Raw genomic sequence first — 18,408 nt, 5'->3', positions numbered from 1 at the left:
ATCTGTCAAATGGCCCAAAAAAATCTTTCACCAACTTCTATGGCCAATTCAAGGAATTATACCAAGTATTTTGGATTTTTGAGAAGTTTTGCATTTTCTGGATTTTCTCTATGAAAAAGGGCCGATAACTTGGCAAAAATCCAAAAATAACTTGTCAAAAACCCAAACATTTTGGCATGGTGCATTGAATTGGTCATACAAGTCCATGGAAAAAATAGGGCCATCTGTTGGATGTCAGAGAGAAACGTGCTCTTGATCGGAGCCTTCTGGCTTACTGGAACACCCTACATTGAAAATGGTCTACTTTTGAACATCTTTGAAATGACTTTAACTTTTGCAAGCACGTGTCATGCGCATGGTGGACATTCATATCAGGTTTGAACAACTCCTGATATTGTATGCACTTTGCGACCAAGAAAACACCAAAAAATGGAAAACTTGTCAAAATCCCAAACAATTTGGCATGGTACATTGAATTGGTCATACAAGGCCATGAAAAATTTGTTCACAAATTCAAAACTGGTTGGGGAGTTTAAGTAATGTTCACACTTTCAAAATTTGTTCGACATTCAAAAATGTTATTGTTCTCGAAACAATTCTATACAAATACAAAAAATGTTCAGAGAAATTTAAAAATATGGTTTCAACTTTTTTTGTATTTTTCTTATTTTGTCTTTTTAGTTCTGAATTTGTTAGTGTTTTTGAAAAAAATGTTCACAAATTTTATAAAAATGTTCATGTTCATAATTTTGTTTGCTCTTTTTAAAAATTAGTTCGTGTTTTGACATTCTGAGCTATTTGGAAGACTTGAACATTTTTCCGAAATTGCTATACAATTTTCTGATAATGTGAATATTTGTATTACTATTTTATGAATAAAATTTGGAAAAGGTGTTTTCTTCAATTTTGAAGAAATTTTAAAAACGCAAGCATTTTTTGAGCAATAAAAAATAAAGTTGAAACCAAAAAGTAGAAACAAAAACGAACAAAGAAAGAAAAAGTAATAATTGGAAAAAGACCGGTCCGACAACGGGCCAGCCCAGCGAAACCGAGGACTTCCGCGAACTGTAGAAAAAAAAGTTGAGACCAATTTTATTGACATAGGTCTCGTTACAGTTCTTTTAAACTCTGCCGTTGTCGACATATGAGCTTAAACATGGATTGATTGTAAAGAACCTGTTGTTCCGTCACATGGTTCCTACACATCAACACCACAACCAAGGGCATGGAAATCTAGGGTAAGATGCTTATGTGTTTTTTTAGATGCCAAATTATCTCCCTTGCCTGTTGGTAGTTGTTCATGAGAAAATATACATCTATGTTTTGACTGAGAAAAGGGGACATGACATATGCCGAGAGCGGACATCCTGGACGGAGCGGCAGCTACATGCAGATATCCAACCGCTGCTGCAGGCAATGTGATCCAAGCATTAATCTTTGTTCAAACGAAAAAAGGCGACATACATCAGCCCGTACTTATGAAATACCCGTGTCCATGTCGGTTTGGTGGGCTCATCGGGGTACACAGCTGACGCAAAAGGAATATCCTATTCGCCGCTCATTGCGGCAAACTGTCCCCGCTTCGCACATGGGCGAGCGCGGAGTGATGCTTTTTGGGCCGGCCCACTTACGAACTTCCCACTCTGGTTTTGTGAACCTTCTAGTAGGTTCCATGAACCGTTTTTTTTTCTTTTATTGGTTTTTCACGTTTCTGTTTTTTTTTTTTTGTTTTCTGTTTCTCTTTTATTATTTCTTTTTTACTTGTCTTTTTCAGAACATGTTTGTAGTTCTACAAAATGTTTAGGATTTTCTTTTTATTTCTTTTTCTTTTCTTCTCTTTTTTTCAAAAATATCAAATTTTTTCGGTTTTGTTCGTGTTTCAAAAAAAAATGTTCAGTTTTTTAAAAAATGTTTTCAAAATTCAAAAATTGTTCTCGCTACACAAAAAAGTTCAAAACTTTCGAAATTTAGAAAATGCACCAGATTTCAACTTTTGGTTCACATAATCAAAAATGTTCGCTCTTCCAAATCTGTCCGGGATTTTTCAAAATTGTTCTCTGTTTTAAAATTTGTTCTCAAGATTCAAAAAATGTTCATGCTTTACAAAATTGCTTGTGCTTTCAAATTTGTTCAGGATTTTTCAAATTGTTCTCCATTTCAAAGTTTGTTTTCAAGATTCAAAAAATGTTCGTGCTTTAAAAAATAATTCGCGCTTCCAAATTTGTTCTCAAGATTCAAAATCATTTGTGCTTTAAAAAATTGTTCCCAATTCCAAAAATGTTCATGTTTTCGTAAAATGTTTGGGAAATTTAAAATTTGTTTGTTTTCATAGAATTTGTTCGCATTTTTTGAAAAAAACGTGCGTTCAAAAAATTACTTAAATTTTGGAACAAAAAGTTGGGATTTTGTCAAAAAGTGTTTGCAATTTTAAAAATGTTCAGAATTTATGACTTTCAAAAACAAATCTGTTTAAAATGTTCACTACTTTATTTTTTGTTTTTTGAAATTTGAAAATAAGTGTGAGTTGTTAAATTTTGTATCGTATTTTTGAAACAGTGCTCGTTTGTTAAAATAATTAACAATTTCGAAGGAAGGTTTGAATAAAAATATAAAAGTTGTCCAGATTCTTCGTTGGTATTAGTTCTTATACTAGGACGCTTCACATTTTAGCACCAACAGTTCATAGATTAACTGGTTAGCTCGTCTCCTACACAACATGGAGGTCTATAGTTCGAATCCTGGCAGGACTGCACTGCAGACGCATTGTTTTTTTTTTAACAAAACATAGCAGTGCTACTGAACTAGGAAACAGGCACGCTCGCTCTATTGGGCCGGCCCAGTCGGGGCTTTCATGCGTGCGTCACGTCACTATTTGACGTAGAATGCGTCCAATAGAAGTTCCTGACGCAAAAGGATCTAGCGTGCAGACCGTTTGTGGCGCCCGGGACCTGGCATGTAGCAGGTGGGGGACCATGACCCAAATCATGATGGCACGCGCACCGTCGATGACTTGCGTGCAGCTGCCGCTGCGTGCATGGATACACTTCTCATGACTTACCTCGTGTTTGTGTGATTCCTTGTAGGCTATGGTTTGTTTTTACCCCTCGTGGTATAATCTATATCTTTACCTAATAATAAAAAGAATTGGGTTTCTGTCGTACATCGTCGCACATTTTACAAAAAAGTCCTTATGTTTTTTAAAATTAAACTTGCAGTCCCTCCTTAAGTGGTATTCTGAAAAAACGATTCGGCTTTATAATTAACCCTTGTATTTCTTAGAATTCAACCCGCGCTCCTTTCTTCTATCTTATCCAGTGACAGAGAAGAGGGAGAGGGCACGCTGCAGGAGGCTTCCTCGCGCCGGCGGCTGCCCCCGCCTCCACTCTCCCTCGGTCCCTCCCCTCCCCTCCAGCCGTCTCTCTCGGCCTCTCCCTTCCCTGCCCTTGGGCTTCGACTCTCCCTTTCGCCTCCGGCCCTCTCGGTCTCTTCTCCGCCCAGCGCCCTGCTGCAGGGGAGGGAGAGGCCGAGAGAGACGGCTGGAGGGGAGGGGAGGGACTGAGAGAGAGTGGGAGAGCCGGAGAGGGTCGGCTGGCCTCAGCCGGACCTGCAGAACAGCGGCGATTGGTCATGTTGTAGTTGAACAACATATTTTTTGTTTAGAACTGATTGAGTTATAAAGCTGTCAAAAATTAGACCAATGGAACAAGTCAATCTTCTTGTGCTTTGCCATGCAGGCAGCATGGTGTGCATTTATGCAGCACATGGTTTACTATTATAGGCTACTATAGTTTGCTGTTGTAGGCAATATTTCTGTCTCAGTGACAAATTGGTCTATATAAAACAGAGGCGACACATTTTTTTGCCATGCTTTAAAGAAAGGACAACAAAACGAGATGGGGTGAGGGTTTGAGTTTTTGTACGTTTGCACGGAAAGATGTTGGCAGCTTTGTTGAATTGAACTTCTAAGTCTCGGACAGTCCAACGGACAGGTTGCATCCATTGTTGTGCTGGACGTAAGCCTTCAGCTGCAAAAAAAGAGAAAATAAAGAGTAGTGGCCGTGACCAGTTAGCCTTCTAGATGGTAAAGGGGAACAAATAGGCAAGTATACGGGGGGTGACGCAAGATAAAGGGGAAAAATGTTTTAATGACAGTAAAAAAGTTCCTACTCTGTCAGCCAAACCCAAATTAAAATGGCCCCCATCTGATGAATAAAATGTCCCTCCTCTGTTTAACATATACTTGCATAACTGATGCATGTTAAGGACTTTATGAAAAAAATCTTGTGCTAATTCAGGCCTGCAAGAATGAACCAGTACATGCAACATACCAAGTATAATTGCATAACTAATGCATGTTAAGAACTCTGAAAATTTCCCATACAGATTCAGGCATGTGAGAGAGAACCAGTACATGCAACAAACCATTGTAAGGACTCTTTGCGATGATTCTTCAATCAATATTGAAAGGAATACCAATATCAACGAAACTTCGCAGCAGGCAGTGCTACATGCAACAACATATATGATTGTGCGGGCAACCTTGCTCAGGCCACTATACAAAAAATATAATTGAAATGTCTTGCCTTGTTCAGTTCAGTTCACACAACCTTGTTCTTACCCCAAGTGTTATTTTGGAAAATATCATCTGCCTAGCATATAATTGCCTAACTAATGCTTGCAATAATGCACAGAATCAATAAATAGCCCCAGGTATGTTGAATAAAATTGCCAATCCATTTTCTGCAAAAAAAAGTCAAAAAAAGTTTGCCTCTCAATCTCAATCCCTGCATATATCCCCATGGTCGCTAGCTATGTGAATCCCCCAAAAAATGGTCCATCAAATAAATGAAATCCATTTGATGGATAGGAAAATTGCATCTGAATGCTCCCCGTGAATCCACATAGCCTAGCTGTTGCTATGTAACTACTCAACCTAGGGGATTGATGAACAAAAATGTCTCCCGCTGTGCGTGCTCTTCCTCTCCCGGATCTCTCCTCTCCACACCCTTCCCCAGCACCACCCCACACACGACTGGGAGGACAACAGAGGGAGCGGGTAAAAACAGACTAACAGAGGGAGGACAACACGAGCGTATTTTTTGGAGGGACTCACCTAGCAGCTTAGCTTCGTAGTCATGCGGACGCGCCTCTGCTGCACAGGCCGCAGTAGCGTGAGCTGTCAGCAGTGAGCGGCTAGGCTCCCTCGTCGCGCGGACGTGTCTCTTCCCCGCCGCGGTCGCACGAGCTATCGACGCAACAGCGACTGAATTTCCTCGCCGTCGAGCAGCTTGCCCTCCACTCGTCGTCGCGGTCGCGCGAGTTATCGCTGCCGAGCAGCTTGCCCTCCACCGGCCGCCGATTTTGTGCTGACGAACCTTATCACTATGGCAGAAAGAGGAAAGGGGATGGGGACGAATTGATGAGGGGGAAAAATGACTGGAAACGACAAACTGTGCCGATCGGGAACTGCATTGTGTCGCCCAGGCTCTCTCAGGCAAATCCTACGGCTCACGTGCAACCACTAGGATATGGTACTTCTAATGTAACCAGAATGATAACATTTTAAGTAGTACTAATTCAAACTAATCTGTATATATGTCAAGATCCTTTATTATTTTTATTATCTGTTTCTTCTGAAATCAAGTGATTTTCTTGAGATACCAGTTTACAAGAATTTTTCGGATTGTAATTCTAGAATAATTCTTCATGAAGAACATACTATATGGTCAGTGTAACAATCAAACCAGAGTTAAGCTCTACAATCTAGATATAGGGTCACCGGGTCAGCACTATGAAAAGGATTGGTATGTCTCTGTGCTGCATGCATCATTGCGATGCAGAGGCCGGGGGATTTCCTCCTTTTTGAAAAAAATATCTCTGGCATGTAACTATGAAATAAGGTATTTTGTTTGTTCTATTAGCTCATTTCTTCCTATTTAGTGCCTTACATGGGTAAATATTGTTTGATATATATGCAATGCTTCCATGCATAGGATTCACCGGCTACACATGTGTCATGATTGTAAGTCTGAACACAAGAGAGTATTGATAGTTGAACCAATGAACACCAACAGTTTAGAGTGTATTCATTTATTTGTAGGATGTCTATTGGTTGCTATAATAAATAAGAATTGACAGTTTTCAACAAGCCTCAACATAGATTTGCTAGCACTTCAAAGGAAAAATTGCATGAATTCATACTTGTGTGCTACATTGGGATGGAAGCATTGTACTTACGAGAGAAGCATATGTAAGCACTGTGGAATTTTCTTATTCTTGCAATTCTTCATGTTTTTCCATACCATCTGCTTTATAGAAGTTGCTACATCAAATTAAGTAAGTATATCCTCCTTTGTTGTCCAAGTTTGTTTTATTCTTTTTGTTCATCTGAAGTCTGTATGGAGGTTTTAAATTTTCTTGAGGTTTTAAATTATTTTCTGTTGTTGAGTTTGCATGCTATACTGTATAATTAATAACTATTTTTTGTTGTCAAGTTTACAAAGTCTTAAGTGCGTCCAACGATCAGTTTTATTTGATTTGAATTAACAAGGTGGGATATACATTATTTATTGTAATTATAAATATTATGTTCTCAATGCCTTGATTTGAAAGTTGCAATTTTTGTTACCCCGTTGCAACGCACGTGCTCTTTTGCTAGTAATAATAAAGCGCCGTGGGTTTCCGTCGTCCGTCACCTCTATTTGCAAAAAAGTCCCTACAGTTTGTTGAAATCAACCCGCGGTCCATCTATAAGTCAAAACGAACCGTTTTTTTAACTTTTTTAGAAAAACCCCTGAGATTTCAGGTAATCAACCCGCTGTCCATATTTAAGTCATACGAATCGTTTTTTTGTATTTTAACAGAAAACCCCCTAACCTTTCGATTAATCAGTTCGCAGTTTATCTAAAACAAAATTATTTATATCTTTTAAACCATAACTCCGATTTTAATATATTATATATGAAATTTGATTAGAAAAATGTGTAGAATCTAAATATGCTGTTACTTTTAGCTGTTAAATATTTCTAAACTATTAATTTGGGTACAAACTTAATATATAGTGCATGGTCCGTTTTTCTTTCGCACCGGCGGCGATCCAAATTGCAAATAAACACACATTAAAACCAGATTGAGTGGGAAAAACATTGATAACCACGCATGCACAACTCTGAAAAACCTCGCGGGAAAAAACAACACTTTTCTCATCTTATTCTGAGCGATTGTGTGCGTGCGAGTGGGCGCGTGTGTGCGTGTGAGAGAGAGACGCCTTAGGACTGACCACATTCAAATGCATTTTCGTTGTGTGAGCAGTGAGACCACCATCGGGAACACAAATGTGATGCCATTTTACAAATGCATTTTCGTTGTGTGAGCAGTGAGACCACCGTTGGGAACACAAATGTGATGCCATTTTAAATAAAGAACGCCTACCTATCAGGATCTCGAGCCGTGGTCATTGGGTTAAGAGCGTGTATTTTTTCTGTCCCGTTGCAACGCACGGGCTCTTTTGCTAGTACCTACTAATAAAAGAAATAGGTATTCTTAGTCCGTCATGCTATTTAGTAGAAAACTCCCTGATGTTTTTGACATTTAAACCTGTAGTACATATAAAATGTTTTTTTTAAAATACTCATATCTTTTAAACTGTAACTCCATATTTAACATATTGTATATGAAATTTGATTAGAAAAACATGTAGAATCTAAATATGATATTATTTTACCTATTATAAATTTTAAAAATACTATCTAGGCTGCAATGTTAATCAACAATGCATTGTCCGTCTTTTTTCATACTGTACTGATTTAGTTTGGGGATGAACACATCGGCAAAATTAGGATTGAACATCAAATTGAAGATAAATTTGTTAGAGACACCAATAAATAAGGAAATGCATGACAAAAAATAAAAAGGCCAAATAAAGATGGGATGTCCGCTATAAAACAAATAAAAGAGAAAATGCAAAGGAGATCCGATGAAGATGAGATGTTGCGCTATTCTCCTATATAAAAGAAGAAGAAAAAGAGGACATGCATGAAAAAAGTAAAAAGGAGGCATGCATGACAAAAAATAAAATAAAAGACAAGTTTGATAAGAAATAAATAGTGATGAAATAGGGACTAATATCTATGACATACATGCCAAGAAATAGTGATGAAATAGGGGCGCAAGTGCCTGCTTCAACATGAGACCATAAAAAATATCTTTTCCAGACAAAAGAAAATCTCTTTTTATGATTAAAAAATCCTATATCTCTTATCAACCTTTTTAACTCTTCATATATTTAAGAAATAGCTACAAATTCTCAGATTATAGAACATTTTTATAAATTAAGAACGTGTCATATTTTTTCTCCTGTTACAACGCACAGGCCTTTTTGCTAGTCCTACCTCCTACATAATCTCCCCTAATAATCTTTACTTACTAATAAACCAGCTAGTGCTTCTGGTCGTACGTCGTCGTCGATTTTGCAGAAAACTCCTTGTAGTTTTTGGTATTAAACCCGCGGTCCTTTTTAAAGTGAGAAAATGTTTCGAGCCCAGATCCGCCCCGCACAGGCCCGAGTGCCGCCGCCGCCCCCGACCCTCCTCCTCCCGTGCGCTTCCTCCCCGGCCTCCCTCGCGCGTCGCCCGCTCCCCAGCCTCCCTCGCGCCGCCCCAACCTCCACCAGCCGCACCTCCCACCACATCCCGCCGGCAGCCAAGAAACGCAGCGCCGCCTGGCACCCCTACCTAGCAGCGCGACCCCGGCCCCTTCCACTACCCGCGCTGTTGCGCCCCTCCCGCGTATGGCCACCAGCGCCGGATCCGGCCACCGGGGACCCCTGCGCCGCCAACCACCGCCTACAACACTGGATCCGGTCGTCCCCGGCCATCTACCACCTTCTTCTACGTTGAGCCGCAGGAGAGCTCCCCCCTCTCTTTGCAGTTCGGCGCTGGAAGCCGGGCTCATGGACCGCGCCGCCGTGACCAGATGGGTCGTTCACCTCCTCCCTTCTTCCTCACATTCGAGCATGCGCAGCTCACATGTCGCTCACTTTTCTATTGAGGAGGTGAGCAGGTGCTCCACCGCCTTCCTACGGCTGTCACCTCCACGACACTCACCCACACGGTGGACCACAGTGAAGACGTCGGCCATCTCACGATGAAAATCCATGCCGACGCGGACTTGCAATTTGTTTTGCGTGCGTGCAATACTTCAGGTGCAGTGCACGGCAACGCTGCTTGCGTTCGGGCATCACGGGAGTTGCAGTTCGGTGCCCAGTCCCACAAGGTGCAGTGGCAAAAGTTTGTGGGTTGCAGTTTGATTTGTGCAATTTAAGGTTCAGTTTTCAGTTCAGCTCCCTGTTTCACGGGATATGTGTAGTTCATTACTGCGTGCTAGCAGATTCAGTGTTTTTGTGTGTGTGCAGTGCAGTTCATCGATGGGGCGGTGCTGGCGGCCATGTGTGGTTCTTGCTCCTACCTCGGATCCAATTCTCCACGACATCCAGATCTGCGAGTGTGGTTTGGGCAGCACATGCAGCTCATGGGGCAGTGTTGGTTCAGCTCGTTGGCATGCGGTTCTGTATCGCGGGCGTGCAGCTCACCAGTGTCAGGCTAGCAGTTCCTTTGGCGTTCGCAACAATTTGTTGTTCGTGTGCCTCTCTAGGCTCCTACTGTAGATCTGGATATGTGGATAGATTTCATTTCTTCAATGGTTCATTGATGCAGGAGTAAGCTTACAAAGCGACATCCTACTTATGTAGCTTTTCGTCCACTGACTAGCCGGCTATCCATGCAACTGGTAATTACTGTGCAACAGCCAAAATTAAAAAAAAATCATACATGCGGCCTCTAATCCCTTGCAATTGATTATATATTTTAACAAACACGAGATGATGAAACATTCATCTAATTTTAAGAGAATCAATAAATTATAGAAACTGAAGTGGCACATATATGACGGTTTGATCTGTAGGCCTTTTATGTTTTTTTCCAAAAGCAGAGAAGGCAGAAGAATCTCATCTCCAAAGTGTTTAGTGCAGAGAAGATGAACCATGCAAAAACTAAGGGTGGACCATGGTGGCTTCACTGCTAGCGGAACGACAGAGGGCTTGGCTGCTACCAGGGTGATTCAAAGGGAGTATATAGGTAGAGTTTTTGCAGCCTCTTGCATGAAATAGTAGCTTCTATTACATGACATGATTTTGCCGCTGTAATGATATGTTTCATGCGAGAGGACATAATTTGCATCATACTTTTCTGTCCAGTTAGTTCCAAATCACAATGTTTGTTACAATTTGGTGGAATAAGATGAGTCATATATACACCCGATGTAAGCTTTCACATCAGCCTTTGCTCTTGATTGTCTTTGCAAGTCCATAGATATAATTTTTAGGATTTTTCTTTACTCATAGTAAGTGCTGAATATTTTGTCCTTCAACCCTTTAGGTGTAAATATCTGTGATGTGGCTAGCAAAGTTGGTAACACGCACAGTATAACCATTATGATCTGCACAGGGATATCACCTAGGTGCATAAATCATAATCATTCAGTTTTTATTTGGCAAGCTGGAGCTACCCGGAACTTTCGATTTGGTGCCAAGATGGATGGATTCCACTGGGTGACCCACTGTCAGGTATTGTTGTTCAGTTATCTTGAGGGTAAGGTGGATATGTTCTGTTTGAGATCAAAGCTTGGTATTGCTAGAAAATATATATGTGATGTGCACTGAGATTTCAGATATATAACAGCAGTGATACAACACATTGTTTCCCTTGCTATCGATGACCACTTGAAGTAGCATACCTTATAATAATACTTCTATCTTGGCACGATGAGTGTTGTTCAGTGGCAATATTCGCTATGCCGAAGGTAATAGTGATGCACCTTTGCCAAGAAGGTTCTTTCCTGTTCAATGCAATGACAGAACGCTGAAACATCATGGTGTCCATGCTAAAAGATAATGATTCACCCCTGGCTTCTTATTGTTGTATACTCTTGGGGAATAGCTTTTGGAAACCATGATACATATATATCTGTGATAGATGCTTAATATAAGTGGCCAAATTAATGGGTAGAGCAATCAAAGAACCATAATTTATATCCCTTTAAATAAAGATAAGTATTCACTCATTGTTTATTGGTTATATTTTCAGGTCATGAATCATTTCTTTTGTTGAAGGAAGAGACTCCATTTTCTGTCGAGGACCGAATCGCACTACCAAATAGGCTTACTTGGTAAGAAGAAATTGAGAAAGGGGAGCATCTTACACCCAATAGGAAGCGGTGGTCTAATCCTAATCTCACCCAATAGACGTACATTACTACAAAATTTTCTTGCATACCGCCGCCTATATTTTTTCATTACTAACATAACCTTTTTAGATCACCCGCAAAAAAAACCTTTTTACATCAAGCATGTCTTGCATTACATTTGGCCAACTATACTGCAACTTCAAACCACAATGCTTATGTATGTTGACTGTATTTTTTGGAATTGAATTATGTATTCGAAGCTATTGTTCAGCATAGACACTGTTTAAAAATCATACAAGGGGCACACAAAATGTATATGTACTCTTCTGTTTGAATATATGTCTATAAATGGATTAACTGAGCCAAAGGCAGTGCCTTGTTCATACGAATATATGTGTACCACATCTTTCAGATAATCATATATGTTTGCCGGCAGATTACATATGCATTAAACTACAAACAAATTTATTTGTGCGACTTGATACCGGATATATACAGATTGCATGTTCTCTTAGGGCATCTCTAATGCTAGGCGCCAGTGATGGACACTAGGATTTATTTCCTGATAGATCGCCAGCTACATTAGTTGTTCCCAGTGCCTGATGCCGCATTGATGCCAATAGATGCATCAAGCGCTTTCTTTTTTTCCTGGACAAGCGGGTAAAGAAACCGGGAGCCGGCCCTACGTATTTAGAGCCCGTGATAAGCGCCTAACATTGGAGGAGAGGGCACTTACTTTTTCTTAAATTTTTGATGTTTTTTTGCTCTAGGCGCCTGCACAAGAGTAACATTGTAGATGCCCTTAAGCTATAGGCTATCAAAGTTGTTTTACCAATCACAAATAAGCAACCAATGAAGAAATAGTACAATGATCTATTGGAAATTACATGTTCCCTATTTAACACATCAACCAGTCAAAGTGGCCATCTTGCATTGACCTTTAATGCACGATTTTTGGCCAGCCCACCGAACGAGGTAAGCAGGTTGAAGTCAAATTTGAGCATATAGTTAATCGAGCACGATCCACTAAAAATAAGTTAATCGAGCATGAAACAGTACATTGAGTCCGAGCTTTGTTGACAGCCCTACCGGCTGGAGGTAAACACATACTTTTTCCTTTTTTTTCATAAAATAAAATACTTGTACTAACGTTTATTCCATGCATTTTCATACATTATCAATATTTTTTGCATTATTCAATTAAGTTACTCTTTTAATTCACATTATTAAGTTAGAAACACAAAAAATAATTATTTGTTTTCTTCTGTTGCAACGCAGTCAATGTTTTCTCCCGTTGCAACGCACAGGCCTTTTGCTAGTAATAATAAAGCAGATACTGATTCTGGTCGTACGTGAGTAATTTTGCATCAGAGTCCCTCTGTTTCTAAGAAATCAATCCGCAATCCCTATTTTAAAGTGAAAAACCGTTTCATCCGGGGTTGTAAATGAAAAAAGTGAACAGACACGAACGCGGCTGCACGGGCTCTCCTCTCTCCCTCGCCTCCTGATCCCAGCCGCCAGGAGGCCCGCGGCCCGCGCGGCCCTCGATCCGGTGACCGCCGGCCGCCGGACGACGCCGGTAATGGCAGCACCTTGCACCACCGTTCCACCTTAGCTCCCCCTCTGCCCCGCGTCCGCGTGCCCGAGCTCCTCCTCTCTCCCGCGCGCCCGAGCTCCTTGTTGTGCGCCGCCCAGGAGGGCTTGCGCTCGTTGCTCGACCAGAGCCACCGCGAGCTGGGCGTCGTTGCACTTGCCAGCGACCTGGCCGTCCCCTCTGCACCACCCTCCACCTCAAATTTAGACGAGCATGTGTTTGTGTATGTTCTCAGTTATTTTTTGCACACACGATGTTTGTGTGTTTGTCCGAGCCAGTTTCAGTCACAGATCATTGAGGTAAACTCTCACATGAATACATCATGAGACAAAATCTCCTTCCATATGATTCAAAGCATGTTATGATGGTGGGAGTGAATCAGGTTACTAGAATAATGGTTTGCTAATTAATTTACATCATGTGGAGTCTCAAGACACATGGGTACGCCGACTCCTATTGCTTGACAAATGTATATCTGTAGATTTTCTTTAATTGTATGAAGAAGTTACAGTTAGGTGCTGACCTTTTTTTTGCCTAGAGACAGCACCTCCATGCACCTTTTTCCATTTATCTTTGCTGCGCCTTTTTAGTTTTAATTGTTATTTACCTTCATCCGACCAAATTGAGCTATCGGAGGTGCTGCGATCTTTTGGCAAACATGCTCTGTATTCTATGGGTTGGCATCTACAGGATGCCATCTCAGGTCATGGATCCACTGTGGCCGCTTCGTCCTTCACTGAGGACCTTCTCATCCGCACAGAGATCAGAGGTAACCCACACAGTTGGAAATAGTTGCTCAAGTTCTTGCTTCAACAAATTTTGTTCCGGATATAATTTATGGCCATGCCATGTATTAATTATTCTTATAATGGTCATCTGAATTTGCAAAGAAAATTATATTTTGGAAGCAGGAACCCTTACCTCATAAGATGGGTGAGCTGTAGGATTTGGTTCTGTTCAACTTGAATTACTTTTTGCTCATCATGTTCTCTGTATTAGGAATTCAGATGCCTTCCAGCTCTAATCTTTTCGTATTGTTGGTGCATGCTGGGAGTCACATTGTTATGCATGCTAGCAAACATTAGGATTGGAAATCTTACCCTGTAGGTTATTAATATCTTTTCCACTAACTGAGATTCAGCAATTTAATTCCGTATGGTCGCACAAGCAGTTTTGTTTTCGGATTTTTCTTGACAAACATATTGGGTTCATCAATTTAAATCATATTAAGGTCACACAAGCAGTTAGTTACATTGCACTTGGGTCACCGACGGTTGCCGAGCTACTATGATCCTCTCATGTTGTAGTGGCTAGCTGCTGCAATTCATGGATCATGCTCTCTCGTGGGAAGGAGGTTGTGGCTTTCTCAATTGATCAGAAAACAGAACCCTACATAGTTCTTTTCTAGATATATATTGTTATTTCTGATGTTGTGTGGACCATCAGAAACCTGATGTGTGTGTTTATCATAGAATATCTTGCTATTTATGTATATTGCTTCCCTTTTATTTATGTTCTACTTCTCTAAATATAAGCCACTTCTTTTCTATTGTTAGCGCTATCTTTTGATGTTAATGCACTAAAAGTCTAAAGCCTTTCCCTCTGCAAAATGATGATATTAGAGCTATGCGTCTTATAATCCGTACTGTATATGACAATGCGTATTCAGTTATATTATGTTTGTAGCATGGCATTTTTCCATTCCTTTTTTTTCCGATGAATCACATGGTAAATTTTGATGTACAATGACTGCTCTTGCAAAAAGTTGGAATTCAGAGAGGGACTCTACAACAAGCAAGGTTTTAGGTTCTGAATCTAAATAACCTCTTCTTCAGTTCAGTCCTAGAAAAGCTGATCAGAGAAACAAAGAAGCAACAATGAATGGGTCCCTTTCTTGACCACACAAGAGTTGTCTGTGTGCAAGTCATGAACCGTTTGTCCATCAATACAAGTGCAGGATTTGAACATGTTAATTCTGACCTTCTGTTGGGAGTTTATATTATACCTTTCATGCGAAGTAGTTACATTTATCACATGGAAGACAATGCCCATGGAGTGGAAGGTGGAGAGATTCAGACTTCGGAGGATGTTAATATGCTCATAAATTTTCAATTAAACTTGTAGAAATCTTCCATGTAGCTGTGATTGTTCTCTCCGGACATGGAGGATCAGTTCTTGGACAAATTTATCTGTCTGTTGTATGACTTGCCACCATTTTTTCGAAATTTCTATTGACATGTTATCAAACCAAAAATATTTCAATATCTTAAAACTTTAGTAGAATTAATCTGCCTCTATTTCTGGACTCTAGCATTTTGTGCTTCTTCACAAGTTCTAAGTTGTTATTTGGCGATTAATTTAATTTGATCTTGAACTTTGGGTTCTTGGCACTCGCCCGTGCAGGTTATGACTATGTCATAGGTGACGTGCGGAAAGGTGACCAACAAGGAGAAGATTGCATGAAGAATTCTTGCTATCAACTAGGGCTGGATGCCCCCAGGAAGAATACTGTGAGTCAACTTTCATGACTGATATGTTCATTTCCTCTAGCTACACAATATGAGATATTGCTTCTTAATTAACGCTTACTGCTACGTTGTAAGATGACATATGAGATTTTGTTTCTCGAGTTGGCACTCAGTAGTAAAAGTGGTTTATACTTCGAATAGTTGAGCAGAAAACTGGCGTGTCATGGCTCCTAATGTTACAGAGCAAGTGGACAGACTCTATTCCCCCCCCACCCCCTCTCTAAACTTTGTTTTCTAGGTTTGGTTGGGTACAAAAGGCTAGATTCTGGTATATATTCATTGATGCAGAAGCTAGAAGCTCATTGATATTATTTTTCTTGCCAAACATACAAAGGATTGTGCATAAAACTTCCAGCTTGAAATCTACATCTGGGTTACGAGCTTTCTCCAGAATTTAAGAACATCGTTGTGGACATTTAGATATTTTTGTAGTATTCTTCAGGGTCTTGACTTAATTTCTTTTCACACAGTAAAATATTAATTATATGTTGTACAGTAGTAGTAGTGTGCATACTATGTACTCAAGTTTATTAAAGTCAAAGCAGGAAAGGAGATCAGAGTTCAGGGCATGTTCAGCTCCACCCATGCATCAAGGGAAATATATACGACGCAAATGATAACGTGTTCTGCTAGATGACATAGTACAAGGTTCAGCAGCGACGACATGATCTCAAACATGCCACTGGCATGCACCTATACTAAACTTGATTTGTTCTCTCAATATGGAGTGTTAATCTTCTCCTCTGCATAGTACAAATATTCCCTTAGCTCAAAGGATATAGACATGGTGAGTTTGGTTGGAGGAAATAAGAATGATTTAAAAGTAAGAAAAGGGAGATAATGCTGCTTGATGTGTATGGGGATTCTGAAGATATATATGATTGATACTTTCCCTGCATGATATAGATTAGTCGAGGTTTGCGAAGTTCTCTATAAAAGAACTATGTGGGGTTCTCTATAAAATAGTTGTTAGGTGTCTAGGTCTTCAGTTTGGGCATTCCAGTATTTTGAGTGGAGTAATTCCACAATGCACAGCCATCTTCATTGAACAACTGAAAGTAATATACAGAAGACAGTCGCTTGTTTATTTCTTGACAACCAATTGATTTGCTAATTATTATATTCTTAGAGTACAAGGCAAAGTTATGTGGTGGGTCGGATGGAGAGCTTGGCGCGGCGATGTGGCAGGCTGCTCTACAGTGGCACTAATGGAGAGCTCGGTCAACGATGACGGGACGACCGACTGATCTGCGGCAGCGTGGAAGGAGGGCTCGGCGGTCGACACGGCGGCTCGATCCGCTGTTCTGCGACGTTTCGGAGAACTTCTTGTACAGGTGTGTGTGTATGCATAGGTGCTGTACTATCCTGGGCGCTCACTCCCCCAGGGTCCCACAAGTTTGCATAGAGCTCGGACGCCGGTGGCGGCTTGGCACGCTAATCTGCCGCCTCCACATGAGGAGTCGTGAGATTAGTGCATCACATTCAAAAGTCGCCGCTCCGTGATTAGGGCATTGCATTCAGGCATTCAGTAGATTAGAAGACATATTTAGCTAGCACTGGGATCCATCGCCATTGTAGGGCCTTGAATCTTTTCAATCCTTGCCAGGACAGTTCTTTCCATGGACGACGGGTCTCTCTGTGTGGTCTTGGTCCAAAAGCTAAAATAGGGAATAAGATGTGCCTTGTCGTGTGGAGTGTTGGGTATCTTTTGCACTTGCTCCATCAGCTGCAGAAACTATAGCCCAAATGCAGGATACTGCTACTATTTCATATCATTGATTGATGATTTGTTTTTTCATAATTGAATTGGCGAATGATGAAAAGGTGTAATGTTCAGGGATTTTTGCTAGATGATTTGTTGATCCAGTTTAATTTTAGTAGGCATCTGGGTACTTTTATGAATTGATAGTGCACCCAGTATTATTTTTACTTTTCTAAAACAATCTTCTCTGGATTTCATACTAACAAGTGTCTTGGTTTGTACCAACGATAAAGTCCTGCTTTATGTTGCCCAATCCTAAGTTGTGCCATCCTTTCGTAGTGATAGCTGTGTTGGGCCGGGTTGCAACGGATGCATTCAACACGTTTCAAGGGCCTTGTATGTCGATCTGGAGCCAGTGTAAGTCGATTATGGCAGGAAATCAAAGTCAGTTTCCTCATTTATCCATCACCGTAGGACTATTATGACTACTGCATTTTATTTTATTTTAGAGACAAGTCATGTTGTCAAAATTACTTCTCATTTGCAACTGATTGGTGTTGCACAGAATAGGCATGCCCCGCTGCAACGCACGGGTATTGTCCTAGTAATAATAATAATAATAATAATAATTAATAATTAATAATTAATAATTAATAATTATATATATATATATATATTTTATAATTAAGCAGCTATTGCTTCTGGTGGTACGTCATATAATTTGCCCCTAAACTTGCTAAATATTACCCACCAATGCCATCTATAAATAGGAAAAACGATTCAGTTTTTTTTCACAAGTCAAGGCAGTGGCCTCTATGTTTATCAAATGGAATGTTCCAAAAGTATCGAAAGGACGTAAATAGTGTATTGGCTGGAGCGTCAGTTTTCTATCCGGAAGACGTGGGTTCGATCGCGGGCTCTCTCACGTTTCCCCCCTCTTTTCTTGTTTAATTTTTCTTCTTTCTGACAGGTTAAAATGGTCTTCAAAATGTGTATAAATTTTAAATATACATACATACTATCTGAAAAATCCTTTCGTTGGCCTAATTTCTTATGTCTGGCAGATTAAAATGGTCTTCAAAATATTTATCTATCAAAAACTTACTCAAAATATAACATGTTATATATTGATTTTCCTAAAAATATATCTATAAATTTTAAATATACATACATACTACCTAAAAATCCATTCGTCGGCCTAATTTTTTATGACACATTAAAATTGTCTTCAAATATTTATCTATCAAACACTAACTCAAAATATAACAGGTTATATATGGGAAAAAACCTGAAAATGTGTATAAATTTTAAATATACATACATACCTGGAAAATCCTTTCGTC

At 40.1% G+C, this 18,408-nt stretch overlaps 1 long non-coding RNA gene across 1 annotated transcript; it reads right to left on the bottom strand.

Annotated features, from left to right (window-relative positions):
• Window positions 1-3,112: 3,112 nt before the first annotated feature.
• Window positions 3,113-5,446, bottom strand: LOC123111090 (uncharacterized). The gene is made up of 3 exons (XR_006454088.1): window positions 5,114-5,446; window positions 3,921-4,025; window positions 3,113-3,604 (listed from the first exon to the last, which is right to left on the bottom strand). It is a non-coding gene; the product is annotated as an uncharacterized lncRNA (long non-coding RNA).
• Between the last annotated feature and the right edge of the window lie 12,962 nt (window positions 5,447-18,408).

The sequence above is a fragment of the Triticum aestivum genome, chromosome 1B (assembly GCF_018294505.1).
Source record: "Triticum aestivum cultivar Chinese Spring chromosome 1B, IWGSC CS RefSeq v2.1, whole genome shotgun sequence".
Taxonomy (NCBI): Eukaryota; Viridiplantae; Streptophyta; class Magnoliopsida; order Poales; family Poaceae; genus Triticum; species Triticum aestivum.
This window is presented reverse-complemented; position numbering and strand designations above follow the sequence as displayed.